General features: G+C 36.2%; 1 long non-coding RNA gene across 6 annotated transcripts in view; it reads right to left on the bottom strand.

Moving 5' to 3' along the window:
- The window catches only part of LOC111774944 (uncharacterized), a 188860-nt gene that overhangs the window by 109659 nt on the left and 64016 nt on the right, over nucleotides 1–15185 (bottom strand). For 5 of the 6 annotated variants that reach the window (XR_011421274.1, XR_011421269.1, XR_011421272.1 and 2 more), the window contains exon 2: nucleotides 110–231. The exons of the other annotated variant lie outside the window; for it this stretch is intronic. This is a non-coding gene — a long non-coding RNA (uncharacterized lncRNA). The remainder of the gene's footprint in view (nucleotides 1–109; nucleotides 232–15185) is intronic. 6 annotated transcript variants of the gene reach the window in all.

The raw sequence follows: 15185 nt of genomic DNA on the forward strand, positions 1-15185 counted from the left end.
ACATCATTTTACATTCCCATTCCCATTGACATTTTACTTTTACATTACAGCAGGGTCAGAGTATGAGGGCTCCCATTTCTCTAGATTCATGAAGGACATATCTTGAGACCTTCTTGAATCTGTAAGTTTCTACATGCAGAAATGCTGAATTCTCTTGACTCTTCCTCAAATCACATTTCGGCATGGCATCTTGCATTTGTTGGACATATCATTAGCTCCGAAGTTAATTACCTGTCAATAAATTGTTATTCATCACTAGATGAGAAAATTTACACTGGTTGGACAATCATTGTCGTTTTTATTAATTGCCTTAAAAATGTATGTAGAACATATGTGGGAGACTCACTCATGTCATACATCAGATTAATTTAAAGAATGAATTATCAAAATATTTTCTTGTGACAATCATCATGATGTTCTCAGACCTTTTAGTGGCACTTTACTTCCAACACCACCCTGGTCACTTTTCACTGATACACACATACACTATAACAAAAGTTACCTTGTATTTGCACATCAAGGATTATAGAATCAAAAAGCTACATGGAGATATGGATTCTGGTTGATCAGGTTTGCTCACTCACTCTTATCCATTAAGTGATTTGCATCTCAACGGCAGTCTTAGAACATAGGCAATTCAAATTTTTCAGTTGGCAAAACTCCTAATGAGTTCATGTCATGGGCTTTTGAATTTTCTCTAAAATAGTCAAAATTATGGATGCTAACTCTTCACTCTAAGGATCTCCTGAATAAAATCTAGGAATAGTGAACAATAACACTGCCTTACTTTCTATCATTCAGAGACATTTAGTAAGTGGAGTTTTTCCAGGGGATGGTGAGGGTCTCAAAATCAAGAGAAATAGTTGAAAACTCTGAGATTAGGTAATGCAAAGAGATTTGATGACTGGCTTCAAATAACAAAAGTACTTTCATATGGAAAAAAGATTACGTCTTGTTAGTTTAACCACAGAGGGTAGAACTAGGGCAAATGAATATAACTTTCAGAGGATTCAGTTCAGAGAAGTACTTTACAAAAATTAGAACTGAACATTCTTGGAATGGGATCTGGTAATAGGCAGTGAATTCTACAGACTTGGACCTATTCAAGTCGAAGCTGGTCAAGCCCTTCATCAGATAACTCGGTGGTGCTGATGAGGTGTTAGAATAGATATTCTTCCAGGTTTTTCTCGTACCACAGATTCTGTTCTGAGTTCATACATGCTATAAAACATTGAGGGCTTAATTTAATAATTACCAGAGGGCTGGATGTTATTCTTTTGTAATGACATTAAAATATTACTGTAGCAAGAAATATTAGAATTTGTAATCTAATCTTCTGGCTCTTTCTGACTTGAGGATGTTATTGGCGGGGGGAGGGGGCAATTCTGCTATTTGTCATTCTAGAGAAGCAAAATTGAGCTATAATTGTCTTAAAGTGTTTTTGCAAAGTATAATTTTCTCATGATGTTCATCATATAATTAAATTGATTTTACAAAATATATAGTATATGTTAACTGTATCAACAAATGAAATGGCATTCTAGTCTGACAGTCTCACATAAAAATACACATCTCAAACTTACAAACTCTTTTAAAATATGGTAAATAATATAATTCACTAAAAATCACCTTATAAAAATTTAAAATTTTTCATTCAAATTATGCTTTCATATATAAGATGATCACTCATTTTATATTATTTTATTTTACTTGCCTTGTACTAAATATACAGATTACTACATTATTAAAGGGCTAGTCTCTTTTTTTTTGTCCTAAAGTTTTAGTATATAGAGAATAAGTAATTTAAAAACAATAATAATCTTTAAAAATTTTCCTTTAGAACGCTATGGTTATACACCTAGAAACAGATCATAGATATTATATTGGTATTTTCAAGACACAGATACCACATTTCCAGAAAACTAAGGCCCCCTAATGATCTGTCTGTAAATTATATATGACAAATGGTGAAGAAAAAGAGAAGAAAGAAGATGAGTTTTTACATTCAAATCCATGGTACAACACTCAGGTAACTGTAGGTTAGGTAACAGGTGACTCAGACAAGTCACATATATCTCTGGGCTTCAGTGTCTTCAACTGTAATATGAGTATAATGGTACTCACCATATACGGTTGTCCTAATTATCATAGGTTTTATATATGATAAATATAGAATATAAGAATAAGAATAAGTCCAGTCACGAGCCATATGACATTGTTTCAGTCAACGATGGACCACATATATGACAGTGGCCCCAAAAGTTTAGTACCATTTAGCCTAGGTGTGTAGTAGGCTATGTGATCTAGGTTTGCGTACGTACCCTCTATGATATTCGCACAATGATAAAATTGCCTAATGACACACTTCTCAGAATGTATACCCATTGTTAAGTGACAGATGACTGTGTAAGAAGAAGAATATAAGAAGAAAAGTATAACTCTTACAGTGCTAGACAAACCACAGGCGCTTGATCAGTTGTCGCTCTTATTGCTGTAGCTCCTAATATTACTGCTATGATTACTTTTTAAAGAATCTTTGCAATGGAGTTAGTTGCCTCCGTTAATTGCCCAACCTCAGCCCCCTACACTTCAACAAGATATTTAAGATATCAGAGAAAATCCATATTGGTTATCCCATTTTATTTATCTTGAAAATAGAATTGTTTGAAGATAATTGTTGATAAAACCAAAACCAATAGTCTAGCTACTCAATGCCAGCTCTAGAAAGTTAACACCAATATGGAAAGGAATAAAATGTCTCCAAACCTATATTTCTTTTAGAAACTTAGCTACTCTCCTACCCTAAATCCTGGTATTAGTTAGTTCTCAACTACAAAAGTTCAAATTTCTAATATACAAGAAATAATATTAAATTATTTTCAATATGCTATTTTTGCTAATAGAGAAATTAATATATAAAAATTGCTAACTTTTGTACATATAAGTAATAATATATGGTCCTAGTCCCAAGAATTTTGCAAACTATTATGAAGAAAAATACAAACATAATTTCATTTATTTTGTTGATAGAAGTAGGTAAGAGCTGCCAATTTTTTTTGGAGTGGAGGAGTTTAACTATGCCAGGTAAATTTCTTAAATTTATTCATTCTTTTTCCTATATTTTCTAATTTGCTTTATGTTTTCTGTCCACCAACTAACCCCTTTCTTCTTTTTTGCTTTTCTTTCAGTTAAGTTTTTGTTTTACAGTTATATTTTCTAGTTTGTGGATCATTTTCTAATGCACATCCCTACTGTATCATCTACAGCTCACAGAGAGAGTGGGTTAGTTATGTTGCAGCAGACTAAGACATCACTCTTGAGCAGAGTGTTCATGCCAGGCACATCTCATACTTCCACCCATTGTTGGGTGCCTTTGGGTGTCTAATCCTGACCAGTGGCGCCTGGATGATAGGGTTGACATGACACAAATCATAGCAACTAGTGCCTGCATTTTCCCTAGAGAGTGCCAAGCATATGGCTCGTATCTGGTATACTTATCCAGCCTAGATCCTGATTAGTGTAGTCAACATCTCTATTAGCCTGAGTTTGTTGTCATGGTTGTAGTAAGGATATTCCTTGCTGAGATTGTGCAGATTTGCAATAGAGACTGGAGAGAAACCCAGTGACGTGGAACTTCCCTTGAAGCTGCATGTATGTATGTATGTGCATAGGAAATACGAAAGGGTCCAACAAAAGTAGAAGCTGGAAAACACCTGAAAATGGTCTCAACTTTGAATTTTCCCCTGCCTATACACAGATTTATGTGCATAAAAAGGAAACCTTAGTAAATCAAGGTGATTGAGCATAATTCATATATTGTGATTAGGTGACCTTGGTCTCTGCAGAAACAGAAACCCTAGTAAGCTAAGCTTTAAAACAAAAACAAGAAGATAAAAGCACTAAACAGAGACATCAGTGGTCACACACTGCAAGAGAAACAGATTTCACAGATTTAGACCAGGAAAGTTACTAAAGTAATGAACAAACAAAAACAAAACAACAGCAAGAACTGTCAGAGGGAGAAAATGAAAATCCAAAAAAGTTAAAATACGTTATCTAAAATGTCAAATTTTTAACAAAAAATTACAAGGCATTCAAAGAAACAGAAAAGTGTAATCCATCCTGAGGAGGGGGAAAAGCCATCTATGAACTGATTCTGATTGTTCCTAGATGTGGATGTGACAAAGACTTCAAAGTGACTATTATAGGTATCATCAAAGAAGTAAAGAAAAATTATATTTGAAGAGTTAAAAACAAGCATAACAACAATGAATCACTAAGCAAATTTGCAAAAAGGGGATAGAAATTACAGAAAGTTATATAAAAAAAACTGAAGCTGGGGCTGGCCCCGTGGCCGAGTGGTTAAGTTCGCGCGCTCCGCTGCAGGCGGCCCAGTGTTTCGTTGGTTCGAATCCTGGGTGCGGACATGGCACTGCTCATCAAACCACGCTGAGGCAGCGTCCCACATACCACAACTAGAAGGACCCACAACGAAGAATATACAACTATGTACCAGAGGGGCTTTGGGGAGAAAAAGGAAAAAAATAAAAAATCTTTAAAAAAATATATATATATAAAAAAAAAACCTGAAGCTGCTACCTCAATAAAGAAATAAAGAGAAGATAAATAAATAAATAAATAAATAAATAAATGAGATGATGAAAAATAAAAGATTGAAGAAAACTTAACAGAAACTCTGAAACCTAAGGGATAACTTAAAACATACCCACAAACATTAAATGGGAGTCAAAACAAAAGGGTATATTCTGCATGATTCTATTTATATGAAATTTTACAAAAAACAAATATAGTGTGATTTAAATTGAATCAGTTGTTGCCTGGAACTGAGGGTCATGGAAGTGAATCAATTTGTAAATGGACACAAGCAAATAGACAAGAAGATTAGTGCCCTCTTCAATATCAAACAGCTTAACAGAGATCAGGCAATAAATTTAGTGAGGGTTTAGTGAAATTTATAGGGATATTAGGTGGAAAACACAACAAAGAAAATAATTGTGTAAGCACAATCATCAGGTTTATTCTAGACCAGCTCCTTGCTTTACCTATGACCTGCCCACATTGGAAGCATCTCAGTGTCTTAGAATCTAAGCAAAACTAAATCCTGTCCTGTAAGGAAGAGAAGTTGTTTTCTTGTTTGGCTAAGATCCTCGTATATTTCCTGTCACCTGATTGCAAACTTCCCTAGATAAACCACGGCCCTATCCACAAGAATGTGGTCTAGCTCTATGTTCAATAAGACATCCACACAATGGTTTGATGCCTTGTCATTTCCCAAAGTCTTGGGTTTTTCACTATCAGATAACACCATATGTAAAACATCAACATCCCAGGACATACTGTGCTGTCCATGCTTAACCCATTTTCTTTTTATTCCATAATTATCACACCCAGGGTTCTGTTTCCAACCAGAGTTGCCATATTGTATGAAGGGTAAATGGGACATTAGGGACAATATTTGTGAAGGTTGCATCACTATGCCTGGCACAGCAATGTGTGAAGCAAATGTTATATCTCTTCCAACTTTTTTTTTCCCAAAGAAATATTTGATTTTATCAGTAAGTCATGAAATACTTTAATCAGTGGGATGATTAGATCAAATTTATGTCTTGAAAGGTTACTCAAGTAGAAGTGTGGAGGGCAAGACTAATGCCTAGGTGACAACTCACTTAAGACAAAAGAGGGGGAATGGTGGAGGAAGATGAAGCTATAGACATCATTAGAAGCTAAAATGTAAGCTACATTTTACATACAAAATATATGTTAAATTTTTTGAAAATGATTATGCAGAAAATGGAGAATTAATGAAGATCTTTAAGATATGGGGAAAATGATCAAAACTGTGTTTTAGGGGCATGCTTCTAGATTAATATAAGCAAGATACCAAATAATTGGAACTAGAGAAGGGAGATGTTAGAACTTTTTAATTACCTTGGTGATAAATGCTTGAGATGTTAGAATTTTTAAATTACCTAGGTAATAAACGCTTAAATCTGAACTTATAGTGATAAAATTAGTAGTGATAATGGCTTTTAGAGTAGTTAACTTTATCGAATGCTCACTCTATACCACAATGCCAGGCACCACTCCAACCATTCGGTTAATCTGCACAACACTGAGTAATCTTGGTACTGCTATTATCACCATTTGGCAGAAGTTATGTAACTTGTCCAAGCTGACAAGTAACAGAGTAGCCAGCCTGGATTCCAGTCCAGGCTAACTCCAAAAACTGTGCTTACAAACTCTATACTAGGTGAAATATTGTAAAGAGAGAATGATTGACTGGGTGCCAGTGGTCAAAGACCAGTGACGTGCGACCCAGAGATTTCTAACCTGGGGAATGAGTTGGAAATAAGCCCTCAGGACTTTTATTCTTAGAATTATGATTCATTCTCTTCCTTCTTTTAGCTTGAGCTTATATTTCTCAAAGACTGGACCCTCTAAATTTTCTCCCCACTATAACAGTACTTAATGTAAAAGATATGTCATATTTCTTTTAAAATATTCTAATGTAACTCAGTCTGGCTGAGTCCCTGCACTTGCTGGGGTTTTTGAGAACTTCAATGTCAATCATGATTGAAGCTCCGCCTCCTCCTCTGCATCAACAAGACCCTGAACAATGAAGAAGGAATCTGTTTCCTAGTTGCATGGACTCCTTTGGCCAATCTTTGTCGCTGCCAACCCTAGTTCACCATCAATCAGGCACTATTTTGATGCTCACAGCCAGCATTGACACTGACAACCACTAAGGTACCCAAAGCAGAAGCATGTAAGTGAAACGTGTTTCTGTGTGCCCATGCCACTCTTCCCATACAAGTTTTACTTTTGGATCCCTATATTTGAGAGGAAACTAGTATTCTCCCACCTGGGAAACTCAAAGTACCCTGTTCTTCTCACTCTCAGGGAAACCACTTTTCTTTCTTTCAGCTCTCATAATTTATGGGCTCCCCATCACCTCCCTGAGAATACGTAGCTTGATCTTCCCATAGGCCTTGGGCCAACAATTAAACACCACTGTCAATGGGGCAGATCTAGCTCACTGATGTGCTTAGTTGGGCCAATAAAGTGCTGACCTACACATTGTTATCAATTGTCAGCAATTAAACATGTGGATATTTCATATAAAAATCTAGAGCCCATGTTCACAACTAGTAAAAACAGACTGGGGTTTTAATGGTTATCGGTTATCATTCTTGCATATGGAGTTCTTGTAGCCTGTACCAATTTCCCCTTACTTCCCTGACACTGAAGTCAGGTGTCAGTCCTATTTTTCACTGGGCCCTTGAAGATATTCAGGGTATCTTCAGGCCTAAGGTAACCCAGAGAGAAGCACAAACTGCTAGGATGTGAAGCCCCTCACTATTCTCTGAGAAAATATCTCATTCTTTTGTAATGAGCCTGGGACTAAGAAAACATAAATACCTTTATTTACTCATTCAGGTTATTCTGCCATATTAACTTTTTAGCAGAACACTCTGTTTCTGTTATAATGATGTTCTGTCATCTCAACCATTGATACTTGTACAATGAACTAGAGAAATTAAGTTGTTACTTATAACACCCTAGTGAGCACTACACCCAATAGGTTAGAAGAGGTGCCCATCAAATTGGTTGTGAACTGTTGTCAGAAAGATTGACTAGATACGTATCTGCCCAGAGCAGTCAGCCAGGCGAAATGTGATCAACTATTTGGATTCAAGTATAATCAGTTTTACTCTTGCAAAGCTGAAATGTCTATATTGCTGAGAGAATATTTTTCATAGAGTAATCTTCTAACAGATTCTAAATCAGTCACGCTAATTCCAGCAGATCTTGAAAAACACACTTGAAATGTGTTTTCAGATGGGGAACATATATTTCTAACTCAGTAATTGGAAAGAAAGAAAGATAAGTGAGAGGGAATGAAGCAAGAATGAAGAAAATGTGAAAATTAATAAAGGGAAATATCATTTGAAATGCAGTAAGGAGGCTGGAATGGGGAGCTCCCATGAAGTACCACTTGAGGTTAATTACAGGAAAGACAGTCAATTACAGACCCCAACAGAAAGAAGTCATCAATGGAAAGATAGTCAATTACACACCCCAATGGAAGTTATCAACAGGAAAGAATTATCAGTTACAGAAACAAATGCACATTGCATTCCAAACAGAAATTGATTATGCCAGCACCTAAGCCAATGAGAAACCATCACCACCCTGAACGCTTGTTTTCATCCAATGCATTTTTGTTCAAAACAATCCCTCCCAACTTCCACCTTTGTCTCTATAAAATAACGTCCCTCTCCTTTGTTTGTTGGATTTGCCTATGCATATCCCGAATTGCAATTCTTTGGCTATTCCTGAGTAAACTAATTTCGCTGGTATAATAACTAGTTATTTTATTTTTAAGGTTGACATATGTGGTGTCCAAAATGGGATCCAAAGGAAGCAATCCCCAAGAGAGGACAGCCCCCAGAACCCAGTGCGGTACTGGCCCTGAGCCCCTTGTACTCATCCCTTCTACAAGTCACTGCTTACTTTTGGTTTGAAGAATCTCCTCTCAGATTTCAAGCTCCACTCCCTTTGCATTCTGAGCTCTCTAACTTTATTCAGGATCAGAAGAGACTTTGTCCTTTCCGGGCAGGGACTTTGTACTCCTGGTTCAAGGCTCTGTCCTTGAGTCCAAGGCGTCATTCTTGGTCAGTCCTCAGTTGTTTTCTGAAGGTAGCACAGTTCCTTTTGGGGTTCCGGTTTGCTGAACATCCAGGAGTTTTCTTTGGTTTTCAGATTCCTTTCGGAATCAGGGCTGGGAATCCAGCAACTTTTTGTTTTAGATTCCTTCGGTGATCAGGGCTAGAACTCTAGCAACTTTCTTGGGTTTTCAGAGGAAATTTCAGAAATGGAGTCCCGGTCATCTTAACGTTTTGAGGGAAACCCTCCTTCAGGGATCCCAACCGGGTTTATTTTGAGACCTTTGGGTCCCTTACATGTGCATTTTTAATTAAGTGAGTCAGACTGACCAAGAGTAGTCTGAAATTACAGTGACTATTGTGAGGATCCTTAGATCCCAAATTCATTTTTCTTAAAACCAAATTGGAAGAACATGGCTCTAAAATTAAGGAAAATTAGTGATGTGTTTATTTTAATTGGTAACAGGAAGTTTCCAAACGTGTATAAAACTAAATTCTCCTCACTACAAGATAACATATCTAGGTTAGCTAAAATAGAGAAAAAACTGAGGGAAACAAAATGGCTTCTGAGGCCTCTCTTTCCCTTCTCCCATTTTCTTTGTCTTATGCCCAGGCCCCACCTCTGGTGCCATCTTCTTCCTTCCCTTTCGCACCATCTCTAGTGCTGAAACTTTCATTATGTGAGCAAGTAACCTTAGTTCCTCTGCCGGAAACACATTTTGGATCCAAGATTCTTTTGAACTTTGTACCTGAGACATGGCTAAAATTTTTAAAACAAAAGCTATAAGGTCTGTATGTCTGTCTATATGTTATGCATGTGATATTTTTCTACCTCCAGATGATATTGCTAAGGTTGATTAATGAAAGAACTCTTTTTAATTGGCTTACAATTAAGTGCTTATAAATTAAGTATTACTAAACCTCAGACAAAATTTGTCAGCAAGATAGTAATTTAAGATGATAGTTGGCTATTTAATGTCATATCCAAGCATGATTGTTAAAAGCAAGTAATTTAAATAAGTATAAATAAGATCAAACTTTATACTAAGTTAAACTAAATAATGGGTGGTCATTGAATATCTAAATCGTTTCCAGGTAAGATGAACATTAATTACCAAACATAGGTTTATCTACTTTTGCCTTCCTATTACAGAGAAACTAAAGATATTTGAGTCTATTAGTGAGCATGTTTCATACCATTCTGAGAAATTTTCTATGAAAAAGGTGTATATTTCTAGAAATTTATAAAGGTATTTATAGATTCTTCAAGCTACAAAATGCTCATATAATTCACAATTGCTTACTTCTTAGTTTTTCACTGGAAATTAAGGATTCTAAGGGTTAAGAATTCTAATCAATATGTTTAATAATATGGGAAACATCTCCGTATGCAAGGAAAGTAGGATGTCTATTTTGATAAAAGAAAGTATAAGGAGTGAAAATGCATTTTGTTGAGGGAAAAGAAAGTAATTTTGTCCTAAATAGAAGCTAGTTATTTTGGAATGGGTAGGAGGAAAACATAGGACAAAGCTCTAATAAAAACGTGATGAAGGTTTGTGAAAAGGAATCTTGGGAAAGGAATTTTGATATGTGGTCAAGCTGGCTAAGATTAAAATGAATTGATTAAAATGAGTTTTAATACCAAAATAAGCTGATGCAAAATTAATTTGGATTTCTTTTTCATTGAAAGGACAAGGTTTTCTTGGTCAATTGGTCTGCTTTTGATGACAGATTGTGAAAACTTCTTTACCTTTAAGTAATATGCCTAGAAAACAGAGATTTTGTGTTTTATCAAAATTATTTCCTGTGTTGTTTCTATCGAGTCTTTAACTATTTAAGAGAACTGAGTCATCTTGGTACTGAAGGAGTTAAATTTTTCTTACAACCACGTAACCTTTGGTATTTACCTTTGAAACCATCTCCTTTTTTACTTTAGTCAAATAGATTCTAAAATAATATTTTTTAATGATCTGTGATCCTAGTTGGTCAAATGCCCAAATCATTTGATATTTTTGACAAGCTTCAAAATATTCAAATTCCAAATGAAATCTTTTCAACCTCCGCGTAACTTTGGAATTTTCCAGAGGGAACCTGGGGCATCTCAAAAGATTTGTTCTCTCTCCTTATAAAAAGAGAGAGATTATGCTAATTAGGCTTCTTTGGAATATCAAATTGCATGAGAAGCGTGGTCAAATCAGCAATAAGCCTTTTTAGATTATATTGTGTGGGTGAATGTTGCCAAAAAGTGTTCTAGAAATTATATAAAATTACTAGAAATCTGATATGTCTTGATATAATGTTATTACCCGTGATTCTAGTTACTATCTAAAATGTATGTCACAAGAATACCCACATTTCCTTGTCAATTGCCTTTTTAAAAGCCTTTTGTCAGTTACAGACAGTTATTGTTTTATACTGATGCTTTTACAAATATATTTTATTTTCAAAGAGAATCATAGAAAAGACTTTGACAAATACTCTGGAATACAGGTTTTTATACCTTTAAGATCATTATACTGAACGGGGTGGGAATTTCTGGAACTCGAATGTAGGACTGATTGCTTTGATGTTTTGTTTTCTGGATGTAAAGGACTCCTTTTTATCCTCTGCTCTAAGCCATCTTACAGCAATTTGGTAAAGTGTATCTTTGCAACAAGGGTTGAAACATTTATCTTTTTTCTGTCTACATGATTCCTCCAGAATGCAGAAACTCAAGGTTTCATGACAATGTATATATTTGCATGGGTTCAGTGAAGGCTTCTTCTCTTTGTAACAGTACACAGCTGGAAATACTGGTTACATTACCATGACTTTGACTAAAATGTCATATTGAAGAAAGATGTACATAGACTCAGAAATGACCAGACAGCTTTAAGGAGCTGCTTGGAATAATCAGCCTATATAAATAATGAAGCCAAGTTTAATACAGATTAGTTTTACTATGATTACTTCTAATAAAAATAGGTGTAATTGTGGAGAAAGAAATTATGTTTGCGACTTTGTAGATATTAAATTCTAGTCCTATTAATTGTCTCTAAGGTTTTGTTATATACCTGTTAGCTAGAATGGATCTGAAATTCTTCTAGTTTCCTTAAATGTCTGGCTATGATACTCCAAACTAACATTTTCCATTTTTACTGCACTTGAAGTATCTTTGGAGGAGATTGTACCAGGCCCTCCTCTCTACCCAGACAGCAGCCAAACTTCAGGGACTCAAGCCTTGGGTACACATCTCACAGTTAAAGAAGGCTCCACCTGACATCTAGTCCTGTACAAATGCTGGGGCCCTCTGAATCAAATTGACTTGGAAGAGAAGCAGCCAACATCTGAGGCAAATGGTTTTCCCAAGATGTCTGGACAAGGCCTCTATACTTTTCTTTCACTGCTGTCTCTCACTTTGTCTCCTCCCTCCCTCCTATGGAAGGATAATGCCCTTGTCTTTATTTCCCAATCCCTTACAAAAGGGGGAAACCTCTCTGACTGCTGGATTTGCCATCAGAAACCTTAATCTATTTGGGACAATAATAACCAGTTAGTTCACCCTATAAGTAATTTCACTGGAATTCTGAAAGCCATTGTATGTTTAAATTGTTCTTCAGCCCATTTTATAAAATCCGGGTACTAAGCCCACCTAATTTCATTCCTTGCTTTAATTTGATCCAACCTTGGGTGGGAAAGACAAGATCTTATGAATACTTGTATGATAAATTCTGTGGGATGGCCAACGTAAATTGGGTTATTTGTACACTTGTTAATATGCCTACATATTTAGGTAACCTCTCAATATGTAATAATGCAGCATCTGAGCCTTTGTTAGATGGTGGTAATGCCTCTATGCCAGTGAAAGAGTCCATAGATACTGTTCCTTATGCAGGAGCCCATGGTTCATTTTCATATGTGGAGGCTCTGACAATAGCCTTTATGCTTGGGCATTTCATTGCCTTGACAGCTGGAAAGTACAAGAATGGTGTGTTCTTTCCATATCCATGACACTTTCTCCCTGCATAACAAATTAGAGTGGTCATTTCCACTAAATTCCTATAATCACCTGAAACAAGAACTTCCAGGAGACACGTGTGATTCTGGCTTTACCTCCATGGATCAGAGTGAATGCCAATGAACCAATAATCAGGAATTTCTCCCTAACACTAGAAGGAAGAGTTACCAGTTCCACAGTCAAAGCAGTTACAACCCAACAACAGTCACTTAACTCATTGGCCAGGGTAGTTTTAGATGACCGTATAGCTCTTGATTACCTACTTGGTGAGCAGGGAGGTGTCTGTGCAGGAACAAATACCTCCTGTTGCATATGGATGAACACCTCTGGGAAAGTAGAGACCCAATTACATAGAATTAGAGAGCAAGCACATTGCCTACAACAGATTTCACCCAATAACCCACTGCCTTTGGATTTATTCAGCTGGTTACCCTCAGATGTGGGCTCTCAAACAAACTGAGCTTGTTGAATCGTTCCTAATGCTGCTTTGTGTATTTGCTGTTAAACTCTGTACCTATATTACCTGTTAAACTTTTGTAAACATGACGTACCCAATAAGATGATGTTAGCTCAACAATTTGAAATGATTTCGGATGCTTATGACCTCAGACAACTATAGACTTTGACTAAGAGATGCCTGGGAGTTCTACCTGCTGGCCTTCCTTGTTAATAAATGGTCTCCAAGCACTGGGCACTCTCCCTCCAATTTGGGACATGACAACCAGGGAGAGGTCCTTTAGGCACTGAGGGACAAAACCACTACATGCAGAGAACTGGACTCTTGATCAGTGACGCTTTCAGAAAATGATCTTGAGCAAAAGGGAAAATGTAAAAATTAGCAAAGTGCAACCTCATTTAAAATGGATTCAGGAGGCCAGAAGGGGGAATTCCCATGCAGTATCACTCGAGGTCAATTACAGGAAAGACAGTCAATTATAGACCCCAATGGAAGCTGTCAACAGGAAAGAGTCATCAATTACAGGAAGAAGTGCACATTGCATCCCTAACAGAAATTGACTACCCCACCAGCTAAGCCAATGAGAAACTATCACCACCCTGAACTCTCACTTTCTTCCAATGGACTTTTGTTCAGAGCAACCCCTCCCAAACCCCTCCTTTTTCTCTGTAAAATAGCATTCCTCTCCCTTCTTTGTTGGATTTGCCTTTGGTCCACTACAGCAAGCACATCTCAAATTGCAATTCTTTGGCTATTCCCCCAAAACTCGTTTTGCTGGTAAAACAATTAGCTGTTTTATTTTTAAGGTTGACAAAACAAAGAGAGAGCACTTGGCAAGGTGGTGTTCATGTCCTCTGCAACGACCACCGGGCCCTGCTTCCCACAGTAGAGTAACTGTTACTTTGTTATATGGATCCTGGTTTCTCATGTCTTAGAGCTTAGAATTTGTCCTGTTTTTGCGAAGTAGAATTTTGAAAGTGAAATCCAATAAAATTTCAATATAGATCTTTTAACAGATCTGAAGTATACCAATGCTAGCATTGAGTTTATTCAAAGAAGTTTCAAGTTTCTCAACTCATTATATTATAAAACAGCAACAAATTGAAATAAGATAATTCTGCGTGTTAATTCTGATTAACAATGCCTTCATTGGTGGTTCTGAACTTACCTGAGCATGACAACCTCCTTGTAAATCAAAATGTTTTCTTCACCCTTACAATAATACAACTGTAATTTTAGCATTCATTAGTAGAGAAAATACATAATAATAAAGAGCTATTTTGAATTCATTGATATTTAAGGTTTTTGTACTTTGTAATTATGTGTTACATCATTAGTCAGATACATTTAAAAATAAGTCATCAGACACTTTTTGGTGTACACATGCACTTTTAGAACTCTTATAGTAATTTTGTGAACTCCTCTCTTTCACTAGGAGTCCATAAATCATACATTGGTAACCACTGATTTACACAAAGCATACTTTGGAGAGTTGAGTTGTTTAAATGAGTCTTATTATCTGAATCAAAATGTATGTGTCTGTGAATGTAACAATATTACACTACGCACAACTCTAAGACAACTGTTCAAGAAAGCTAGCCACTATTTGTCAGCTTTGAGCAAATTTGGCAAATTGTCAGTAACCCACCAAAGGCTCTCTTCTTGACATATTTCCAATCTGAACAGATTGTGAGTAGAGTTGCTTTAATTCAGCCTGTCACAAAGCTCACTACTGTAAATCAAAGAGATGCACTTGAGATCACATGTGAGAAAAAACTATGCACTTTGTAAAGGCGTGCTGGATAAAAATCTATCATATCATCTGTTTTACAGATCTACCATTACAATTTATAGATACTAAAAGCAGGAAACAAAAATAAAATGTCACTGTTTCTATTAATGTCAAAAGTACATCTATAAAAGTCTCTTGTCTTATCAAGGAGAGGTAATAGCTAATCCTGTAGAATATTCCTGTCGTACAAGCGAATTGACACCAAGAATATCTCTATGTATTCATTTTGCTCTCTTATTTTCATCTGAGATA

Source organism: Equus caballus, chromosome 9 (assembly GCF_041296265.1).
Source record: "Equus caballus isolate H_3958 breed thoroughbred chromosome 9, TB-T2T, whole genome shotgun sequence".
Lineage (NCBI taxonomy): Eukaryota > Metazoa > Chordata > Mammalia > Perissodactyla > Equidae > Equus > Equus caballus.